Genomic DNA, 22,973 nt, shown 5'->3' with positions numbered 1-22,973 from the left:
TGGAGTCAGACTGTGGGCTCAAATCCTAGCCCTTCCACTCCCTTACTATCTTCCTTGGGAAAGCCACTTTATCTCTCTGTCCCTCAGTTTTCTCATCTGTAATATAGAGGCAATAATGATACCCATTTTCCAGGTTTGTTGTGTGGGTTAAATGAGGTAATATGCCTACAGGATTTAGAGCAGTGAGCTCCTCGTGAGTACCATACATACGTTTGCTTTACTAGAGACGCAGGGCGGTCTAAGCTCCCAGGAAGTAAGCCTGCCCAGATTCAGCCTGGCCCCCTCCAATGTAGGCAGCAGCTGCACCCCGAGACACCACCCTTCTCTCCTCCCAACTTCCTGCAGATCCAAGGACCAACTGATGCCCAGACACACCCAATTAGGGGGCAGGGGAGGGGCAACGTGGCACCTACCACCTGTCCAGAGCCCAGAGCGGCCAGGGGAGGAATCTTCCCCTGCCCAGACTGTCCAGCTGTACCTGGACCTTGCCCTGCCAGATCACCCCTTGCCTGGAGCTTCAAAGTGGTTTATTTTTTCCTCTTGCGTTTGGATTCCAGGAATATTTAATGGGGTGTGTTAGAGCAAAACAGCCGTAACTTGCAATCTTTCTCTCAAGATTAAACAGGTGCATAATCCTTCTTTAGCCAAGCTCGTCAGCTGCAGCAGCTGGGAGCTCCCCATGTCTGTGGGCCTCTGTGGTTGTGCCTTCCTCCCGTCTTTGGGGCTCCCCAAATGCTCCTCTGTTCGGGGCCTTCCCGACATTCCCCAGCTGTCCTGGCCAAGTACAAAGCATTGCACTCCCGCATCGTAGCTGTGAGAGTCTGAAGTAAAAATGAAAAATATTTTTCTGTCAGCAGGTGCCTTTGGCTGAATTCACGTGATTTTGGAGGTGGGGGGTGTTAAGCTCAGTGGAAACCACACCGTGACAGACATGTGGAGCCGTTTAGGTGAGCTCTCCTGCTCCTTCTCCTCCCAGGTGGCTCTGGCTCCCACCTTAGGGAATGTTCCCGCTATGTCCTCAGGGACAGCCTGGCAGGGGCTCAGCCCACAGCCCAGGCCTTGAAGCGGTTCTGCCTCCCCGTGGGCGAGGCAGCTCAGCTGGCCTGATGGGTGTGCTTTCTGCCACCACTCTTTTTTCTGGAAGTTTCACAATCGTGTTCTAATACAAACAATACTGTCGGAGAGTCCGGTGGCCCCTGGGAATTCCACTGAGCAGTGATTGATGGGCCCGAGGACAGAGCCGTGGGCCCACATCGGTCACACCTCCCGCCTGGCTCCAGAACTGGCCTGTTAGCACAGCCTGACTTGGATCATTTGTCTCCAAGTACCAGGGGATTTTCAAACAGCTGTGGAGCCAACCATTTCAAAAAGGAACATAGTTCTGGTTTGTGGTAAGAATAACACACACCGCATGTGCTCCAGAATCCAGGCCTCCGAATTCCTGGAGCGCTGGGTGTGACGGCCTTTCCTCTTTGGGCCTGCCGTGTCACCGCTTCACCTCAGTGCACAAATGGTTATGCCATTTAGGGCCACCGTGGGACTCAAACTCAGGGCACGCAGACATGGAGGACATTTTCCTCTCTTCTCCTTTCCCTGTGACCTCATTTCTGTCAAACCCCAGAGGGGAGTGGTGCCTGTTGCCAAAACCTGGGCCAGGAAGGACGTTTCTTTCCACAGATGCAAAACTATATTCCTTTCCTCTTCTGTCCTCTCCTTGCCCCTAATCCCTTAGTTGTGCAGTGTTAGTATGAAAAAGCAAAAAAGGAAGTGCAGAGAGTCAGCAGGGTGTAAGAGGCCACTTCCCCTCCTTTCCCTCGGCAGCCTAGCAAGGGAGCCCCACAGGATGGAAGGCCTCCTCCCTCCATGTCCTTCTGCTTGGAAGTTGGCCTCTCTCCTGCTGGGAGAGCTGGGGGAGCAGCAGCGTGGGTCTTTGACCCACGGGGCACAGGTTAGCCTTGTCTGCTCCAGGAGGGCTGGCACTGGGTTCTCAGAGGGGATGATGGACTGAGGCTGGCAGTAGATACACAATAAAGATGCTAAGAAGGAGAAAGAGAGACCAAGAAAGGGCAGACAGCATATCAGAGGCTGATAATCAGCAAGACACAATGACCTGAGGTGGAGAACAGAGAGGGAAGTGAGAGCAAGAGCGGAGGCATACAGCCACCCTCAGCAGGAAGGAGAGTAGAGCAGCGAGGTCTCCAGAGCCCCACGGACTGTCCCGTACCCCAGGCCAACCTCATGGCTGTTTGATGGGGCTGGGACTCCAGGCGGGACCTGAGCCTGGGATCCCCCCCCCCCTTTATTTCTTCCAGAACTGCCAACCCAAGTTGAAAGGAAGGGAGGAGAGACTTCCCCATCCATCCTGCCCACCCCAGGGCTGGCTTGTGGGAAGGGTGCCTCTGAGAGCGGGTGCAGCCTCCTGAACCTCGCCATTTGTGTCCAAGTGAGCTGGAAAATTCTGGAGCCCAGTAGACTCAGCCAAGGGACCAGCCAGCCAGCAGACCAATGCCTTCCAAAGATGCTGTCTTCTTCTCGCCTGATGTGGGGCCACGTGATTGGGACACTGGTGGACACTGAAGGGCCATGGGAAAGCAGGGTTTGTAGATCCCAACAGTGTCTGTGATATTGGAGTGGCTTATCTACAGGATGTCATGGAGAACCCAGTCAGGGTTTAGTTCTTTTGTCTGCTTCAAAGCTATCTCTACAGGGGAAAAAAAATCCAATCTTGGAGGTGTTGGCCCAGGCATGATCCTCACAGATGACATAAACAAGCTACCCGGGGACATGGGCAACCCTTACTGTGACTCCTCTGCTTACCCTCTAGCAGGGGAGTGACTAGCATTTGCTGAGCCCGGATGGTCCTTCTCCCTTTCTCATTCCTCCACCTCTACTCCTACAAGTGTGTAAAGAGAGGACTCAGAACATAAGTATCCTACTTACACACGCATATACACACACAGACATATTCACTATGAAAGTAATCATAACCACTTACAGAACATTTGAAAACAGAGAAGGAAAAAAAATCCCCATGATCTCACTTAACATAGCAGCTGGGACAATTTGAGGATTATTTCTATTTACCTTTTGTCATATGAAAATGCTAATTTAAACACAGTAGTAGTTTTATTCTCAGTATGATTCTGCACCCTCCTTTTCTCATTTAATATTTTGTCATAAGAATTTTAGATGTTGTTGTATAGTCTTGACAGTTATCAGTGAACATGAGAGATTAATATTCCAGGAAATGGATGGACAATGGACAAGAGTCCCATGCTTTGTTTTGGATATTAGGTGATTCCTGTGTTTTCAGTTCTCTGCAGTATAGCCTTTTCACAGTTTGAATTTGTCTCCGGGAGAGATGAACCACCAGTTTTGCATTACGTTAGTCCAGCACCATAGACAAGCGTCGCCATCTTTATATATATATATTTATATTTATATATTTATATTTATACATACATATGAAATTTATTGTCAAGTCAGCTAACATACAGTGTACATACAGTGTGCTCTTGGTTTTGGGGGTAGATTCCCGTGATTCATCACTTACATACAACACCCAGTGCTCATCCCGAAAGTGCCCTTCTCAGTGAAGGGCTGCCATCTTTTGACCCTGTGCCATTTGCTGCAAAGGAAACTGTGTCAAGAGTGTGGATGAGTCAGTGCGCATCCACGACCATTGCTGGGCTGGCTCAGCCCCTTCTGGGTGAAGGGTGCCACAGATTACTACTGTTGTAGTTTCTAAGTCAATGGATCAATTGTTGGAGTAAAGCAAGTTGCAGGCTCACCATTCCCAGTTGCGTGAGCTCTGGAGAAGTGGCCGTAGCTGGGACTACTGGGACAGATTTTAGGGGACATTTGTGGCCCTTTTGAAATGCACCAGGTGCCTCTCAGGGTGGGCCACCTGTCCACCTCCCCCCAGTCCTGAGCAGGAAGCAAAGTTATCCTGACAAAGGTGCACCCACCTCTTCCATCCCTGAGGGAACTACTTACTGCTTCTCATTTGCCTGAAGCTCTAGGATCCCACCCTACAATGTCCCCATCAGCAGTAGTAAGGGCACAGATGGGGGTGGGGCTGGCTATGCTGTGCGTTTCTCAGCACCACCCTTTCATTTCACTGAATTAAATTCAAGGAGATGCAAATCCCAGGAAATGTTGTTTGTAAATGCAGAAAATTTGAAATACACAACTATCGAAGAACAGAGCACATCATTTGTCAAAATAATAGCATAGAAACTATGCTGTTGATACAGGATGCTATTTGTAGTGCATATTTGTGAGGAAAGCATGAGTCCAGGTTTTTAAAAATTAATTAATTTATTTTGAGAGAGAAATTCAGAGAAGGTGTGTGTGTGCACACATATGCGTGCGGGGGAGGGGCAGAGAGTGAGAATCTTGAGCAGGCTGCACTGCCAGCACATAGCCTGATGCAAGGCTCTAACACAACCATGAGATCATGACCTAAACCAAAGAGTCAGATGCTCAAGTGATTGAGCCGCCTACGTGCCCCTATAAAGGTGCATATATCTTTTTTTTTTTTTTCCATGCTGGGTATGAAGCCTAATGCTGGCCTTGATCTCACAACCCTGAGATCAAGACAAGAGCTGAGCTCAAGAATTGGATGCTTAACTGGCTGAGCCACCCAGGTGCCCCACGATCTCAGTTTTTACTGAATAAATGACACACACACACATACACATGCAAGTTTAGGATGCTAAAAATATACACTTAAATGTTAAAATGCTATTTCTGGATAGTGAAATGATGGGTGAACTTTATTGTCCTCTTTTCACTTAATTATATTTTCCACTTTAATATAATTAGCATACAATAGTTGTGTAATTGTTAAAAGGTGCTCTTTATAGTACAAAAATATCTGTCACCCACATTTCTTTTCACTTCACAAAGCCTTTCATAAATACTATTGTATTTGATCATCATGGCAACACAGGAATAAATCAAGAACAGTATTAAATAAAATTTATTCAATAAAAATGTATTAAATAAAATAAAATTCAGTAAATCTCACACCCCATTTTACAGATGAAGAAATAGATGTTCTGGGGGCTCTCACGGTACCGTGTTCTTTCAGGATGGACTCTCCGTTCTAGACTGTCAGCTCTCTGCGTCCAACAGGCAATCTCTGAGCTGCATTCCACTTAAAACAAAACAAAACAAAAAACAAAAAGGTCAGTTGCCTAACTTCTTCAACCTGGACAAGAGAGCTAAGAACACAGCTCTGATCATTTCCCGGCCCTTCCCAGAGCCTCCAGTGGCTCCTCTTGACTGCAGGGCAGGGGTCCTCAATTCCGGGCTGGATCATCCTTTGTTGTGGGAGTGTCCTGTACACTGTAGGGTTGTTAGCAGCATCTCTGGCCTCTTGGTAGATGCCAGTAGCACCCGCCCCGACCTCCCCCACTTCCCTCAACACGTACCCAGTTGCATCAGCCAAAAATGCCTACAGACATTTTGTCTCTAGACAAAATTGTGCTTGGCTGGGAACCAGCCAGCATCCCTGAGCCCCTACCCAGGCCTCTGGTGACTTCTGTACCAACTCCCTTGCCAGGGCCTGTCTCACAACCTCGACATCTGTATGATCCCTCACCTCCGCCTTCTTCACATCTAACTTCTCGGGCAGGTGGAACCCGTGTACCCATGGGGGCGGGGGGCTTCCTCTGTGGCCTCACGGCACCCCGTGCTAGCCCTTCCTGTTGGTGTGTGGAAATCCCCAACTGCTCGTCTGTCTCCTCAGTGGAGTGTGAGCTCTCGAGCACAGGGCCTGTGTGGCGCTCACCTCCTAGACCCTCGTGCCTGGGAAGGAGACATGGCACACACTTTATAAAATACTTGGGCTGGAAGGAAGAAGAGAATGCAAAAGGGAGCAAAGTTACTTGCACTTTCATGATCCAGCAATCTCATTTTTTTGTATTGTTCAAAAGGTCCGTTTATGACTTGTCAAGCCTTGTCTTGCACTGGAAGAGGACTGTACACGCAGTCACAGCTGAGCTTGTCCTTACCAGTCCGGGAAATGGAGAGTTCTGATGAGTGGCCTTAGAGAAGCAGCAGCAGGAGCCGCAGTGACATAACACCAGTGGATGTGAGTTTCTCAGGCCTCTGCCTCTCTGAGCCTCAGTTTCCTACTCTGAAAACATGAATCATAAAAATGCCCGCCTCGGAGTTGAGAGCGGGGATGCATTGAGCTGGAACACGTGGCTCCCCCAGCGGTCCCAGGTGTATAAAGAGTGTTCAGCCCATGGTAATTGAATCAAAGTTACAATCTGACTTGTAGCATCTGTAGGACCCCCACCAGGGCCATGATCTGGTATTGGAACCGGCCCTGAGGGATTCCCTTTCTTGTCCCGGCCTCCTGAAGCGAGCTGACAGGACAGCCTTTGATGGCTCCCATCCTGTCCTGTGATTTGCATTTTCCAATACCTCAGAGGCATTCACCATTTTCTACCTGTTCCCTTTGGGTTATTCCCTGGTTGTCGGGGCTTTCTCCCAGGTTACTGAATGCTCCATCCCTGGCTGGAGCCTGGAAACTCAGGCTCAGGACAGCTGCAGCTTCCAGTTGGGAACAAAGCTCCCAAGAGCGGTGTCCCTGGGCAGCACTGAAGCCCATTGAGGCTCCTCTTACTCTGGGGTTTGGCTCCAAGGAAGTGGCAGCAACGGTAGGAGGCAGGATGGCCCTTTCCATGCAGCAGGGCCTTGTGATGCCTTTGCAGTCCTGCCCTCAGAGACTACGCTGCTGTAGGTTTGGAATGTCCAGTGTGGAGTCCAGGGACATAAACACGAAACCCACTGATAGTAATACCATGTGGTGCTCTAAACCATGGTTTATTTTTTTCCCATGGATATCATGGCAATTCATTATTTCCTTCATTGCTTAGGCTGCTAGGTAGCTCAGAGTCCAAATCGTGTCCTGTCTCCCTGCACCTGAGGCAGATCGTTTAGTGTGCACATTTGTGAGGTCATCTGACTTTTCTTATTCACGTCTCCTTTCAGTCACTCAACAGTTATTATTGTTATTATCCTGAATAGAACCTTGTGTGAGGTTCACAGAATCATGTCTCGACAACCAGGATGCTGGACAAAGGACACACCGGTCCCCCTCTGTCCCATTGTCTGTGTGCAGTAGCCAAAGGCTTCAGGAGTCAGAGGCCCAAAGAGCTGGGGTCGCTTCTGTCGTAGGTTGTAAGTTCATTGAAAATCCTGCCCTGTCGGTTTATTTTCTTTCAGTCCCACGTGAGGCAGTGCTAGTTTTCACAGCTCTTCACAGGACTCAACACCTGATGCTAAAGACGAATTAAAGTGGATCCGCGTGCCAGGCACATTTTGGTTAAGTCAGATGATTTTCAAAAGAAATTCTCTGAGACTCCTCACAGCCTTTCGGGAGATGTCCCTTCCACCCTCCCTCTCCCTCTCCTCCCCACCCCCACCCCCACCCCGGCTCTCTCTCTGAATCTCCACTCGTCTCACATGTGCCCCACTCGCCTTTCTTTTCTTCCATCCAACATACCATCACTAGCTAAACAAGTTACTTCACTTATTTGAGCGTCAGGTTTTTTTTTTTTTTCAATCCCTAAAAGAGGAATTGAAAAACACCTCATAGGAAGATTGTGTGAATTACATTAAATTTATTTGTGTAAAGCACTTAGCATATTGTCTGACACAGGAGAAGTGTAACAAACGCTATTTTTATTCAATCATTCAACAAACATTTATGATATACCATATGTTGAATGCTGGACACACACAATCAGATATTTCTCAAGGGAAAAGTAATTCTCTTTATTTAAATACACACATACCCCATAGTAATCTGGGGCAGAGAAGCACTGAGACCCCACTAATGGTGCATACTGTGAAAGTCCTAGAAGAGGCTGGAACGGCACATGGCTTCATCTTCTCTGGAAACCTTTCCTGGGTTGGTGTCAGCAGTTCTTGTCTCCTTCCCTCGCCTCTCCCTCCTTTGGCGTCTGAGACCCTCCTTCTCTGGTTCAGGGTTACCTTTGGGGCCCCAGCTCCTGGCTGCACTTTAGGCCAGGCAATTCCAGGACTATACTCCACTGTCCAGACCTACTTGGGCTACTTCAATTGCCACTATCTTTATGCAAATTAGCCCCCAAAAGAGGAGTCTTAATGTTATATTTGCTTCCTCCCCTTTTTTTTTCTAATCACGGCCTGACTGCTTTCCGTTTCCCTCTCTGCTTTTGTGAACCTGTTGTGCCCGTGGCGCTCACAGGCTCTAAACACCGTCCATTCAGTGATGCCACGAGTGATTAATCTGTGGCTAGTTTCCTTCCATCTTCCCCAGAGCGTGTGCAGGGCCCATTCATCAAGATGCTCAGATAATTGAAGCAATCCACCTTCGTTCAGGGCCACGCTCTGGGCAGTGATGCTGGCCTGGAGAGCTGTTGTGTTGCATGTAATTACTCTTCCCACGTGAATCCCCGGGGCCCCTCTCTGCCTCTTGCAGATCCCCATCACCTTGAACGGTGTTTCTGCACATGCCTCTCCCCTCCTTTCCACCAAGTCCTTCTGTGGACTTTCATCCCGGGCTGGCTTTCACGATGTTTTACCCTGACCCTGAGAAGAGCCGTTGGCATTGACAGAGCAGGCAGACGGACTCACTGACACTGCGGTTAGAGGGAGCTGAGTTGGCCACTGGAGAGAACTGTCTTCCCTGAGGTTTGGAGAAGCAGAGATCCACCACCATGGAGGTGGTGTGATGTTTCTCAGAGAGCTCGAGGGAAAGGACAGAAAGGGGATCTCTTTTGACAGATGACTGGCGAACTGGACGTCCTCCCTGACCTGCGTCCAGTGGAAGGAGAGCTGTTAAGCTCAGAGGCGGCCTTAGCCACTGTCTGCTCCAGCGGCCCTCACAATGCCAACCTTGGGATGCCTTTTCTTAGCATAGATCTTCTTTAATTATTCACGTATTCACTCATTTACTCATCTCACAGATATTTGGGATGCACGGCATTGCACGGCCATACCCTTGCTGTCCCAAGCACGATGTGGGTAGAGGTGACGGCAACAAAGTGGTGTCCCACTAACCTGGAGGAATGAAAAAAGTTGTATAAATATCATCAATATTGTCTCCAGACTGTCAAGTTGATAAAAGCAATAAACATCACCAATTGTTTTAGGGGATATTCTGCAAGGGAGGCTTTGCATTCAAGAGGATATTATTTCTTCCAACCAGTGCCAATCAACAATGGCAACAAAACAAAGAGGCATAAATCACTGTAATAAAGAAGACTCTCACGAGTGTGACCTTGTAGCTGTATGCCGCAGCAAAGGATCTGAAGCCCAGGATTAGACTTAGGGGTGTAACCTCAGAGACCCAGAGAGTGTGAGGTTGTCATTGTCCTTGAAGGCCTGAAGAGTCTGACTGCCTCACTTGGAATTCAAGTCTCCCAGAAGGTGACCCCAACTTGATTTTCTTCTAACAAGCTGCATTAGACCTTTAGAGGAAGAAGCGCTGTCATGATCGTGGTGTCTCATTTCTACTCTCCATAGAAGTGAATATACGATATTAAAAACCATAGAATAAGTACAAGGAACACAACTCTAATTTTCTCCATAATGTTTTCTTGATGCTTTTTAAAAAATAGCAAGCAACAGATTCTTAAGCAAAAGTTGGTGTCCTTGCTGTGTTGATGTCTTGCGTATGTGCTGAGTTTGATAGAGGGCAACCCATATTGTCCACTTTGTCCCCTCCACTTTGTCTTATGAACCCTCCATTCAGTCGGCTCTGATCTTGATCCCAAGCTCAGGACTTTGTTTTCTCATGAACTTCCTTTGTGCCAGACAGAATATTTCTTTTCTTCTCTGTCTACATAACTTTTTACTTTTCATCTACAGCCCTGTTTAAATTATGGCCCAACCCTCCCAAACCGGGAAGCCTCCGTGGTCATTCCCATAGAGGGAAAGCTTTCTTGCCACATCACTTAATAACATACCACTTTGTGACATGTCCCACATTGTTACTTCATGTGTGTATTTAAGTGTTCCTGTGTCCATTTCCTAATGAGCCTATGAGTTTTTGAGGGCAAGACTCAGGTGTTACATTTCTGTCTCTCCCTTTGATGCTGCTGGGTGATAGACAGCACTCACATTTTAAGGAAGCTTGTTCCTTGCGTCAGTACTTCTCAATCTGAGGAGCAGAGAGACTCACTTTAGGAGTAGAAATTCTCTGAGATACTGAGAATACATTGCATCCTGAAAACATTGCGCAAAAAGTGGGTGATCCCTTGGTGCCAACGGAATGGTAAATTAAAATGCACAATCAAGCACTGATTAACATGATGTGAAAATACAAAACTTAAATGTCATTAGAATATATCCCTAGCACCCTCTTCCACCCCTATCCCTGCTCTCCACCGTCTTGTTCCACTACAATCCGTGTGCACCAGGGGAGCGGGAACAGGCCAATTGCATTTCTATGGGGCGAGAAGCTTGGAAAAACCTAGAGCTTTAGATCCTTAGTACATTTAGATTCTGGTACAGCATCTTCAGGTCAAATTTCTTTGTGTTAGAGCAAGGGCCAGGAGAAAAACCATCAAGGTAAGTGCAAGATTCAAGGTAGAGAGAGGGGTTGCTGATGCCAGATGCTGTGGGTTAAGTGGCATGGATGCAAGGAAGTGGGCATAGTTTGCAATATACCGCTCATGAGGAAAGAGGTATAAAAGGATTTCAATCTAAAATGGAACCACAGGATATGAAATAAAGAATCCCATGCATTTGCCCTCAGAAGAATGGAATTTCAGAACCAAGATACTGATTTTCTGTAAATGCTTGATTTACAGAAGAGTGAGCCTCATCTCCTCAGCAAGAACATCTGTCAAGAATCCCTTCCTATCTTCAAGTCCATGAACTTCCTATACTTGGACTTTGGCTGGACTTCCCCCTCTTTGCACTCCTTGCCCATAAATATAGCCTGCCCCAAACCCTCAATGGACTTGACTGTAGCTTGCTAAGGAATGCATTTTCTGAATTTTGGTTGTGCTGTTATTCCCAAATCTAAATTCTAGTGATTTGAGCTTGCCTCAGTTTACCTTTTTATGTAGGTCAACCGAGGGAAGATGAGAGGGAGCCAGACGATAGCAGTAGATTGGGTATTGTAGGAGGTAAGAAGATGAAGGTAGAAAGGAAGGGGCTGGAAACTTGAGGAGGAGCAGAGATGAAAGAAAGTATTATTTAGTTTTTTAATATGGAGATGAGCACATTTATATTCCCTGTAGGTCCTCATCTTCTTCAGTCTGATGGGGAAACAAAGCAGACAGCTGCAGCCACGGGAGACAGACTGGACTGACCCTCTTCACCCCAAACCCAAAATTCCATGGAAAGGTTCTCACTGATCCAGCTGAGTCTTCAGGAGCCCAACTAAGGGTCAAAAATTTTGTATCGAGGCTGTGGGGAGGAGGTCCTACGTAAGTGCATGCCAGCACCTATGGGGGTCATGCAGCTGGAATGGAAAGGAGAGCAGTGTTCAATGAAGAGGGGTGTTCATTAATGTGTGTAGTTTGGAGGTGGAAGAGAGTTTAGAAAATCTGAGAAGCTCATATCTCAAGCTTATTTTGTTTTGTTCTTTGTTCTTGGAGAAGTTAGGGCCACTGCAAAGAGTTAGGGGGTCAATGGAGATTTGAGTTACTGAGGGCTTGGAACATTACAATGCAAAAGGAGAAAGCCAGCAGAGCGACTGAGCAACTGGGACATGCATTCAAGGGTAGGAAGCATCGTTGTGTCATGGCATCAATACTGATTTTTTCACTTAATGGACATTATTGATGACAACCTCCATTATCTCCCAGCATCCTAAACATAGATGGCACCAATAAAAGCAGATAGTTGGGCTGATCCAGGGTTGGAGAGTGGCAATATAGATGCATCAGGAAAGGAGGCAAACCAGTGGAGGAGAGGGGAAGGGCTGAAGTAAGTGTCCACACAAGAGTAAGTGTCCACACAACTTGGTATACAGACCGGGACTGATGTTTTGTTTTTCATTTTAAAAGGGAGTATTTAATTCAACATAGCAATGAGAACTGAACAGTATTAAAAACAGGAGTGGCTTAAAATGCATTTTAATCTAGTTTCCTTTGGAGGAGTTTGCTAGTTCTCTACAGCAAAAGGATGCTAGGAAAATGTCCGTAGAAAACAGAAATTCTCTCAGGATGCACATCTAAAATTCTTAAAAGGGCTTAAAGATTCGGGGAGGAGCTAACCAACTGTTGTGTTTCAGTAGTGCGTCTTATCATGGCCCTTGCAAATGGAAATGACCCTTCAGGTAAGGCGGGCACATTGTGGTTTGCTGAGGAAAGTTCCATGTAATTATCAATGGCATCTCTTTTCACTATTGAGAGGTCCCAATTTCGATCTTGGTCAGCTCATACTTGGTCAGGTCTGAAGTGACTAGGGCAAGTGGTCTCTCAGTAATGTCACTTCTTTGTGTGTGGTGCTGTAGGCCTGATGATCTGGAAGGAGTAAACTTTGGCTCTCAAACTGCTTTTCTCTTCTTGGTGTGAATGGAGACTCCTGGAAGTCACCAGTGCCTGCAGATCTGGGGTCCAAAGAGAAAGGATCAGTGATAGAAACAAAGCTACCCTGTCCTGCTGGTTCCCGGTAGGGGAAGCCACATAAGCAAAGGCTAGAGAAAATGGTTACATTCTTTGTTGGCAGATGGCTTAGAAAATACTGCCCATACTGAACTGGATTCCCCTAGGCCATTTGATACACCCAGGGTGCCTCAAGGCAGGAAGTCCCAGAAACCACAGGCAGTTTGTGACCGCCCACTTCAGCTTTTTTCAGCATGAAAAATACATGGGCCATGCAGGAATCATCTTTGTTTCTTGCCACAGTGAAGACCGATGATGTCTTGCATAAAGGAGATTCTCAATACATACGTGACTGAACACGTGTCCTCTACAGAACAGACTGGGGTTGTTCTGTCTTAGAGGTGCCTCAGTTGGTGGCCTTCAACTTGGTATACAGACCTATATGTGTACAATGCAGCACAGAAGATGGGGCAGGTGAAGGTGGGGAAGAAGGCTGGCGGGAGCTGGGATAGATTTTTTTTCCTGAGCCCAGCTGGTGATCAGCTTATACCCTAAAGCAGAAGGATTAATAACCAGAGTAATTTTATCCCCATCAGAATGTAACTACAGATGTGGGCTTATTGGGTGAAACAGCTAATCCTTTCTACATTTGGCTCACTCATGAAATACGATGCCTGGGGTTGTCAAAAGCACTATTTCCACATGGGCGTGCTGCTGGGTGTGCAGCCCTCCTGGGCTGTGTGGGCAGCTGTCGACTGTGCTCTTGCTGTGAGTGAACTGACTTCTCACTGGACTGATGGAGGGGAAGGGAACAGGCCTGTGTGTATGTGTGGACACTGAGAGGAGGGAGGGCGCGGTTGAAGGAAAATGTCAGGTGTTGGAGTAGGTCGGTGCGAAAAGAGGCTGGAGGGAAAAAGACTCTTGGAAAAACCTAAGCTTCCTTGCAACCCTGTCTTACAGCGTCAGGGATAGGGAGGCAGCAGGTAGAGGGAAGAGGGCTGAGGAGAGGGGGTGCGCCTGGGTGTACACGTGCTCCAGATCTGAGCCAGCAGGCACCCAGGGATTTACAGCGTGGCAATGGTTGGAGGCTCCAACGCCAGGAGACTCAATTAATCAAAGAGCTGCTGCTGATGGAGCAGAGATGAAAGGGTTTCCAGGCCAGTCAGTGATATGCTTGGAGCTTTTCCCCGGGCAGCCACCCTGGGGTGAGTAACAGGAGACAAGATTCTTTCTGAGAGCTAAGGTCTGCGAGTTCCACGCCGCCACGGAGGGAGGCACCCAGGCAGCCAGTGGGCGTTAAGCGGGCGTGGCCAGGGCGACGGGGCGTGGCCCCAGCACCGGGGCGGCGCGCGTGACCGCCCCCACCCCGGCCGGCTCGGCGCACCACCTCCCGCTGGGCGTGGGGGCAGGGGGCGGGGAACGACGGTGGTCCCGGTGGGCCGCGTGCCTCCTACCTGACCCCGGCCGCTCCCTGCGCGGTGATCCGGGTCCCAGGTTGGGCGGCGCAGCGCAGGGCGCCGAAGGCGTCGCCCTCCCTTCCACCCACCGTTACCGGGCTCGGCTGGTCGCTCCGACCCGCTCGCTCCCCCGCTTCTTTTCAGTCCCAGGCTGGAGGGGCAGGAGAGGTTAAAGCTTCATTCCAGTGAGCTAAGTTCCAGAACCTTTAAAAAATGCCCCGGGGTTCCTGGAAGACGTTGAGAGGAAAGCAGAGTGTCCGACGTCCCCACCCAAATGCTCCTGATCCAGAGAGACCGCCTTTGACTGAAGAGTCCCGGTGGGTGGGAGGAAAGGGCAGAGTGGCTTGTAAAAAAAAAAAAAAAAACCTTCTTATCCATTCGTCTTCCTTCCCCTACCTTCTTGGGTTCTTAATTAATGTCTCCCCTTCCCTCCAGCCCAAAGAATCTGGAGCCTAAAACCCTTCTCCCACAGGGCAGGGCGGGCCCACCGAGGCCGCCCTTAGCCCGGGAGTTCAGGCGGGGCCGCGCAAGGAAGGATTGCGCCTCCCGGGCGGGTCTCGGGGTTGGAAGGCTCACATCACCATGGCAACGAGGTCCTCGCTTCCCGTGGGAATAACGAACTCCCGAAAGTGCAGCAAATTGGAAAGGGACCTGCTGAGTGCCAGCTGGGGCTCTAGGCCCGAGGGGGGAGGGGAGGTGGTCTGCAGCGGGCGGGCGGGGAGGGGGGGGGCGGGGTACGACCGGGCCTGAGGGGCGACCCCAAGCGTGGATGCCGGGCTGCGCGTGTTTCCTCTGAGTCAGGTGGGGCCGCACATGCTGGACACGTGACACGCCGTGCTTCCCGGGGCCGCCAGTGAGCAGATGTAGTTGCTGACTTGCTTAGAGCAGTGTCCTGGCTCTGGCTAAGTGGGACGGTTCCCTTCTGTTCTGGCTCGCGGCTGAATTCAAGTTCTATGTGGCTGAGGCCATTAGTTTATTTTTTACAATTTTTTTTTTTGGAGTTTTAAAAGTTGTTTTAATGGTAAAAAGAAAAAATCATTTTTTAACCCATCAATAAATGTGTAAAGAAGGAAATGAAAATGATCCACAATCCCCAATTCTTACACCCAAAGATAGCCACTATTAACATTTTGTTGTCATCCTTCCAGATTCTTCCTGCACGCGTGTTCTCACGTGAATGTAGTATTTACAAAAGTAGATTACTCTTCACATGATGCTTTGTCACTTAATTTACCACAGACAGGGAAAGCAGGAAGAAAAATCGATTTATTTATTTTTTTTAATTTTTTTTCCCAACATTTATTTATTTTTGGGACAGAGAGAGACAGAGCATGAACGGGGGAGGGGCAGAGAGAGAGGGAGACACAGAATCCGAAACAAGCTCCAGGCTCTGAGCCATCAGCCCAGAGCCTGACGCGGGGCTCGAACTCACAGACCGCGAGGTCGTGACCTGGCTGAAGTTGGACGCTTAACCGACTGCGCCACCCAGGCGCCCCTCGATTTATTATTTCTAATGGCAACATAGGATTATCATAACTTATTAAGCATTTGCTACTGCTGGAAGTTTAAGTTGCTTCCCAATTTTTACTCTTCTTTGTGGGAATAAACATCCTCACACATACATTTTTGCATACAGTCTGTTAGTTATTTTAAGTTAAGTGAAACTTCTAGAGTTACTGGGTCAAAGAATAGGGGCATTTGAGATTTTGATGTACATTTCTAAATTCTGGGTCTCTGGGTTGTTTCAGAAGCAAGTGGGCTTTTTTTCTCCTCCGTTGGTACTAGGAACAACAGGGTGAGTTCCTTTATAATATGGTGTCTTGGTTCCTATTCCCGCCAAAGCAAAATCTGAAACAAGAATAGTATGACGTGTGAATATTTATTATATCTATTGGGTGTGAATAGTTTTTTTTTTCAGAGGTGATCCCAGAAGCACACTGAAAGGTGAGCAATTAAAAGTGCACTAATGAAGGGGTTACTGCTGTGGGCAACTGGGGGGCCCAGTCAGGCTGGGGACCCTCTGAGAGAGCACATAGAACACTCCTCGGAATGGATCCCCATTTATTTCTGCAGGACATTAACTCTCCAGATCACCCAACCTTCCCCACTGTTGTTTGGAAAATGTCTGCAGGTGAGTTCTGAGGTAGGCCAAGGGGATATGGCCGAAGCGTCTACAGCCTCAGCCACAAATGAATTATTACAACTTGCCCTGAACCCAGGCCAAGGGATGAGGTTAATGCAGGATAAAATTGCGTAATGGGCTCCGATTTTCCCCAGCCCCTCCACCTTCCCTCTCTGTTCCCTAAGCCATCTCTCGGTGCCAACTTCAGCTGCCCAGGGCTCCCAAAGTATTGAATCCTCTAAGGCATGTCGAAGAGGTCTTCTCAAGGACTCGCTCTAGAGTGTTAGAGACCAAATCTGTTACTTTTCCAGGTACATTTACATTTTAAGACAGAAACCAGAAGGGAGAATAATTCTTCACCGGAGGAACTGATGAGAATGCTGGCATTTCAGGCACTGTGGCAGCTGGAAGATTCTCTGGCAGAGGCAACCGAGGCCGAGGCTGTCCAGAAGAGGAATTCTGTGTGTCCTCTCTTGACCTGCAACAGGTGAGAGGCAGTTGGAAGGCGGAAGTGCAACAGGAGAGAAGAGTCCAGAGTCTTGTTTCTCTCACAAGGATGACACTCACTGGCCTGCAAATTTAGAAAATGAGGCGGGAAAGAGGAAATACTGCTGAATTGGCTGGACAGACTAGGGGAGCAATGAGCCGCCAAGGCAGGTGTAGAGAGAGGAAGTGGCCCCTCTTGGCTCTGGCTGAAAGGGGACACTCAAATGAGGGATTCAGCCTCAGTTCATATCTTCCCTACGTAGGCTCTTGCCTGTCCTCCTTCCCCTCTGGCCACTCTTTCTCAGTGTCATTAGGGGTCCACTTGTTTCTGCCTGTCCCGGACATGCGGGTGCTACTTAGAGATCTGTCCTGTACTCTGTTTTCTACTCCAGCAGCACACGGTGTTGGGGAGGTCAGCATCCCTCTGGGCTTCCACTGCCATCACACACAGATGCCATACAGATGGCTGGCCCAGCTCTCTCTCAGGAGCTCATGTCCCACCCCCCGCCCCCAGAAGCTGACAGAAGTCATGGCAATGGGTGGCATCTTGGGGTAGACGCGTACTCCCTCCAGGCTGTATGGTCTCTGGTTGTCACGTTTGAAAACCAGTGTCCCTAATTAAGTTGTGAGCTGTGTGAGGCCGAGTGCTTAGCCACACGAAGTGGCCATCAGACAATGGCTGAATTGCCTGCTGTAGGAGTTTCTCCACCAGCACCACTGCGGGATCACCAGAGCAGTCCTGCTCTATGTGGGCACCTTGGTTTCTCCTGACACAGTCCCTGCCCTCAGCCATCTGCCCTTCTGGGAAGCGTCTGCTCACCAAATCAGTAGTGCTTCTCAGCTCATCCTCCTTGTCTGCAGTATGTGGCACTGTCTGCCCGTTCCACAGTCCTGAAACTCTACCCTTTATGGGCCTCCATACATCACACCCTCTCAACATTCCTCGGCCCAGTGAGCTGTTTCCTTTTGTCCCCTAAGATACCGTGCTTTGGAGCAGCATGAGGGAGTGGAAAGAATGTAGGTTTGGGAGCCAGAGTGACTGTGTTTGAATCATTTATTAGTTGGGTGACCTCTCTGGCCTCCATTTTCTCACCTGTAAACTGCAGATAATCGTGGCGTTGGAAGATACAGGAAAAGCGCCTGACACAAAGTAATTGCTAAATGCACAGCAGTTATGGTTGTTCTTGTGAGACTTTGCCAAGCATTACACAACCCCGTGTTGACTCATGCTCACCTCTGGGCTGAGGAACACCAGCACTCTCTCACCATCCCCGACTGTTCTCCTGCGTCTGGTCTCTGTCTCCCCATATCTGCTAAGTATTTCCACTTTTGATTTCCTGCCATGACCTCAGTATCAGCCTGCACAAACCAGTCTTGTCTCTTCTCCAAAGCTTTTCGTGCTTCAGGATTTCCTTGAGTCAGTTGTCCACAAAGACTCTTGGGCTTCAAAAGCTTGGAGGTGTCTTCCTTTGCCTTTCTTGTTTGGAAATAATGATTATTATTGGCAGAGGGTCTTCACATGACTTCTGGCTTACCTGCAGCAGTATTTTGAAATAGGCTATTCTACAGATGATACCTGGAGAGGCAAAAGCATCTGCCTCCGGGGGAGTGGTAGAGCAGGACTCAGACTCAAATCCTGGGCTTATCCCATGTCTCAGAGATTCCCTACACTAAACGACTGGTAGCCTGGCTGCTCCCAAGTCCCACTGACCCCAAATGCCGAAGTCTGTCCATCCTAAAAACAAGCTGACAAGCCTTTCCCAACATCTCCCTTCAGCTCCAAGTTTTCTCTCACCTCTCCTCAGAGACACACTTCTTTAAAAACTTATGCGCATCTACTAGTTGGATTTATCCTCTTCTCTTTGAGTCCTCAATGACTGCAGTCTGGCCTACAGTGCCCCTGGATTGATGCTTGCCAGGGTCATTAGGTCACTTTGCCCTTTCACCGCCCCCCCCAAACATCCTTTCCCTTTAGTGTCTCCCCTGAATTCCCTTGCATCTTTCTGGCCATTCTTCCCTAGTGTCTTTGGCTCAGTCCATCTCTTGAATGCTGAGAATCCTTAGGTTTTTGTTTTAGGCTGTCTTCTCTTTTTAAACCATGTGACCGCCCTGGTTATTTCATTTACTCCTGTGGCTTCAGTTATCATCAGCGTGCTGGTCACTCCCCAGTCTCTGTCTCTTTCTAGCCCAGATATTTCCCCTTACTTCAAAATCTTCACATCCATCTGACAATGGAGTTCACATCCTGATCCACGATTTACCAGCTGGGTCACTATGATGGTTATTTTTATGTGTCAACTTGGCTGGGCCACAAGGTGCCCAGATATTTTATCAAACATTATTCTGGGTGTGTCTGTGAGGCTATTTCTGGGTGAAGTTAACATTTGAATACACTGAGTAAAGCAGACTGCCCTTCCTAATGTGGGTGAGCCTCATCTGATCACTTGAAGACCTGAAGAGAACAAAGAGACTGATTGCCTGTGTGTAAGAGAGAACTCCTCCTCCCTGACTGATGAGCTGTGACATCATTTTTTCCTTGCTTTTGGATTCCACTTGAAACATCAGCTTTTCTCAGATCTTGAGTCTGCCAGCTTTCAGATTGGAACTCATACCATTGGCTCTCCTGGGTCTCAGACCTTCAGACTCAGACTAGAACTATACATTAGATCTCTTGGATCTCCACCTTGTTGACAGCAGATCTTGGGAGTTCTCAGCCCTCATAATTGTATGAACCAATTGCTTATAATAAATTATCTATCTATCTATCTATCTATCTATCTATCTATCTATCTATCTCCTGTCCATTTTTGTGGAGAGCCCTGACCAATACAGTGATCTTTGATAAGTTACTTCTTTAATCTCTCTGTGCCTTTCTTTCCTCATCTTTAAAATAGGTATAATAATAATTATCTTATAGTATTGTTGGGAAAAATTAGCAAGTCAAGCTTAGACTCAGTGCTGTAGAACTTGGTAAGAGTTCCATAAATCCTCACTATGATTCAGATGATTATTAATTTTATTTGAATGTGTCATAGGCACTTCTACTCAGTTGTAAACTGAGCTCATTCCCTTCTATTTCTGTCTCTGATTGGGTTCCCTAGAAGCCGAATCCGAGACAGGGATATAGGTGCATGAGATTTATTGAGGGAACATTCCCAGGAAAGAGAAAGTGAAGGAAGAAAGCAGGATAGGGCAGGGGAAAGAGCTAAGCATGGATGTGATCTCAACTGGAGTCTAGTTTCATCCTACAGGGAACTCTGAAGGATGAATTATACCATGGAGGTGCTTCCACTTTGAGACAACCTTTCATGAGGCAAGATTAGACTTTTTCTTCCTCCATTAGGTCATAGATGTGAAGCAAAGGAGAGACATTGTTACAGCAATGTTTGTTTCTGTTTCCCTCTCTCTTCAAAAATAAATAAACATTAAAAAAAGTACCTAATTCAGGCTATGTAGCCACTTGATGGCTCATCACCAGATGCTCAATCTGTGTAATTTTTTTTATTTAATGTTTATTTATTTTGAGAGAGAGAGAGAGAGAGTGCGCGCGAGCACATGAGCAGGGGAGGGGCAGAGAGAGAGGGAGACACAGAATCTGAAGCAGGCTCCAGGTTCTGCACTGTCAGCACAGAGCCCGATGAGGGGCTGGAACTCACGAGTTGTGAGATCATGACCTGAGCTGAAGTCAGACGCTCAACTGATTGAGTCACTCAGGCGCCCCAGCAGATGCTCAATCTCTGAAATATAGTATGTCAGAAGCTGTTTTTCAAATGATGTAGAGGTCATTGCTACAGAATGCATGGCCTTTCTCCAGATCTCTAGGAGTTATCGATATGGTGGATAAACACAAGGTTCTATGGAAGGTTCAGATGGCCCAGGTTCCTGTAGACTAACTAAGCCTGTAAATGTATACTGTTTTTCAGCCTGTGTGAATGTAAACTGTTTCTGATTCTCCTCCTTCAAGGGTACTGGAAATAATACATTTACCAGACCAGTAACTATATCCCATGTACCAAAAGCTGTGTTAATTTGTTCTGGAAAAAATACCACACAGCTGCTGCAGTTGGAGCTACTACTTAGTAGCTCAGTGTGAGGTGGTCCATTGTCAGCTGTTATCATACATCCAGTTTTTGTAGAGACCAGATAGCGAGTTAAATAGAGATATAATGGGGACCATCCCCTTCAAAAGACCAGTTCATTAAGTTTTTGAACATAGTGTCATTCTCTGCCATTCCTCTCAGGATGAGATTCTTAAAATTTACTATTTTGGCTGAGCAGTGGGGTCACATTTATTGGCTTATACCTGGGTTTTCTTACTATAATAAAACTTACTCTACAGATCAAGAAACCAATTCTGTTGTTTCCAGAACTGTTAGCAATTGTGTCAACTGCTAACATCCACCCCCATTATACATTTGGGAAACCGGGAAACAAGATTTGTGGACCTGTCATGAGGCAGTTGTGGGCCAACAGCCTCTTTATTACTAGGCCCTCATGTAACTCTGTTGTAGCAGGGGACCATAATGGCATGTGGGGACCCAGGGTATCTGCATCAACTCAGATCCTGTACCCAACTGTTTGTTCTCAAAATGTCTGGGTATTCCGCTTTCCCCACTGTATAGTTATCTGGGTAAATGGCCATAGGTCCCTTTGGAGGAAAGACACTGCTGACCCAGACTTTCCTTTAGCTGATGGATATAGGTCTGAAAAATGGCTCAGATCTGAAAACTGGGGAAAAGATTGTGATTTTTCACTGGGGCCATCAACAATCTTCTGCTTAGCTATTTTTTATCTCTTTTGCTTATATATACATTAGGTAATACCTTTGTTGGTTGTCCATCTATCTTGCCTCTGGGAACATCATGTTTTGTTAGTCATTCCCATAGCTCACTACAGATTGGGATCTCTGGTTGCCCTTCCATACTTGCTGCCGTTACAATAAGAATATCTATATTACTTCTGATGGCTTAGTGCTGCCATTGGCCTCGGTTTTTCTGGAATCTAATATCATACTCATTACTACCAAAAACCCCAGTCTGTGGGGAAGTAGGTGAGGGAGGTGGGGGAAATAGGAGATGGGGATTAAGGAGTACACTTGTCGTGATGAGCACTGGGTGATGGATGGAATTGTGGAATCGCTATATTGTACACCTGAAACTAATATAATGCCATATGTTAACTCTACCGGAATTGAAGTAAAAACTTAAATGAAAATCCCAGCCTGTAACCACATGTCTACACCAGCATTGGACTGCAGAGGAAGTCAATACTAACTAAAGTTTCTTCATGGTGATGGCGCCCCTCTCAACAGTGCTTTTCTTAGCACTTTGGCAGATGCTTGTCCTCTGAGACCTTCTGAGGGACAAAGTCAGCTGGTGGGTTTTCTAGTCTGCAGACTTGTTCTAGTACATCTACTTCTATGGCCTTTTGATCCCTTCCTCTGTGGTTGGTCATGAGGATTCTGGCATTGCCTTTTCTAAGCCCCTAAGAGCCATTCCAGTAACATATCAGGACTTCCTTCATTTATCTGCCCTTAAACCCTTGCTGTGATGTTACATCCGTGTTACAGAGAATATTTCCATAGCAATAAAGTTGCTTTTATTTAGAGTTTTCCCTTCTTGATCCAGCACTGTTGAGATGCATCTCAGTCATATACCTCTAGTTCCTGCCAGTACACGTTAGCCCAATCCCACAGCGACCTTGGTATACAATTCTTTTGGTTCTATAATTCTTTTCTTCCCTTAGCAGGCCCAGCACTTAGTCACCCTGAACGTAGCCCTAGTCATTGGTCTGGTGGCCAGGCAGAAAGGGAGGAAGGAATATGCTAAGAGAATAAGCATGATATGATGGGCATTTGCCTCATTTGAGGCTTCTGCAAAATGTTCAGTTAAGGGAAAGCTGCTCTCCTCAGAGTGAGACACTTCTATCCATTGAAAAAGTTCAGAGGAATCCGGCAACTGGAAGGTTCTCTAGCACATTTACCCAGAAACACCCAGTCCACATCTCAGTCCCACTCAGTCCCTTCCAATCTGTATTAGGCCCTGACAGATGTAAGAGATCTGCTTTACTTAAAGTCTTGAGAATTTGGATTACAGCTGGATTAGTTTCTGAGTAAAGGAGATATTTTTTTATTAGTTTATTAGTTTGTTTAACATTGCCAAGGAAGACTCTGTCTCTCACATGTTGCTTTGAATTGGTAATTGATTGCCTGAACCTGTCATTTTCTCTCTTTAATCCATTAATGTTGATCAGCAATAACCACCAATTCCACAGCCCTTTAATTATTATCTGTCCCATACCTCTCAGGCACCAGAGATATTGCACAAACCAGTGCATCTCCTTCAA

The 22,973-nt window shown here is 47.3% G+C and overlaps 2 long non-coding RNA genes across 2 annotated transcripts; both read right to left on the bottom strand.

The window, feature by feature from the left end:
* Positions 1 to 4,966: 4,966 nt before the first annotated feature.
* LOC109501393 lies at positions 4,967 to 7,400 on the bottom strand. The gene is made up of 2 exons (XR_002159418.3): positions 5,609 to 7,400; positions 4,967 to 5,161 (listed from the first exon to the last, which is right to left on the bottom strand). It is a non-coding gene; the product is annotated as an uncharacterized LOC109501393 (long non-coding RNA).
* A 284-nt stretch (positions 7,401 to 7,684) lies between these two features.
* LOC109501392 lies at positions 7,685 to 14,934 on the bottom strand. The gene is made up of 2 exons (XR_002159417.3): positions 14,018 to 14,934; positions 7,685 to 9,063 (listed from the first exon to the last, which is right to left on the bottom strand). It is a non-coding gene; the product is annotated as an uncharacterized LOC109501392 (long non-coding RNA).
* Between the last annotated feature and the right edge of the window lie 8,039 nt (positions 14,935 to 22,973).

The sequence above is a fragment of the Felis catus genome, chromosome B4 (assembly GCF_018350175.1).
Source record: "Felis catus isolate Fca126 chromosome B4, F.catus_Fca126_mat1.0, whole genome shotgun sequence".
Lineage (NCBI taxonomy): Eukaryota > Metazoa > Chordata > Mammalia > Carnivora > Felidae > Felis > Felis catus.
The sequence above is the reverse complement of the archived record's forward strand: the minus strand, read 5'-3'. Positions and strand labels throughout refer to the sequence as shown.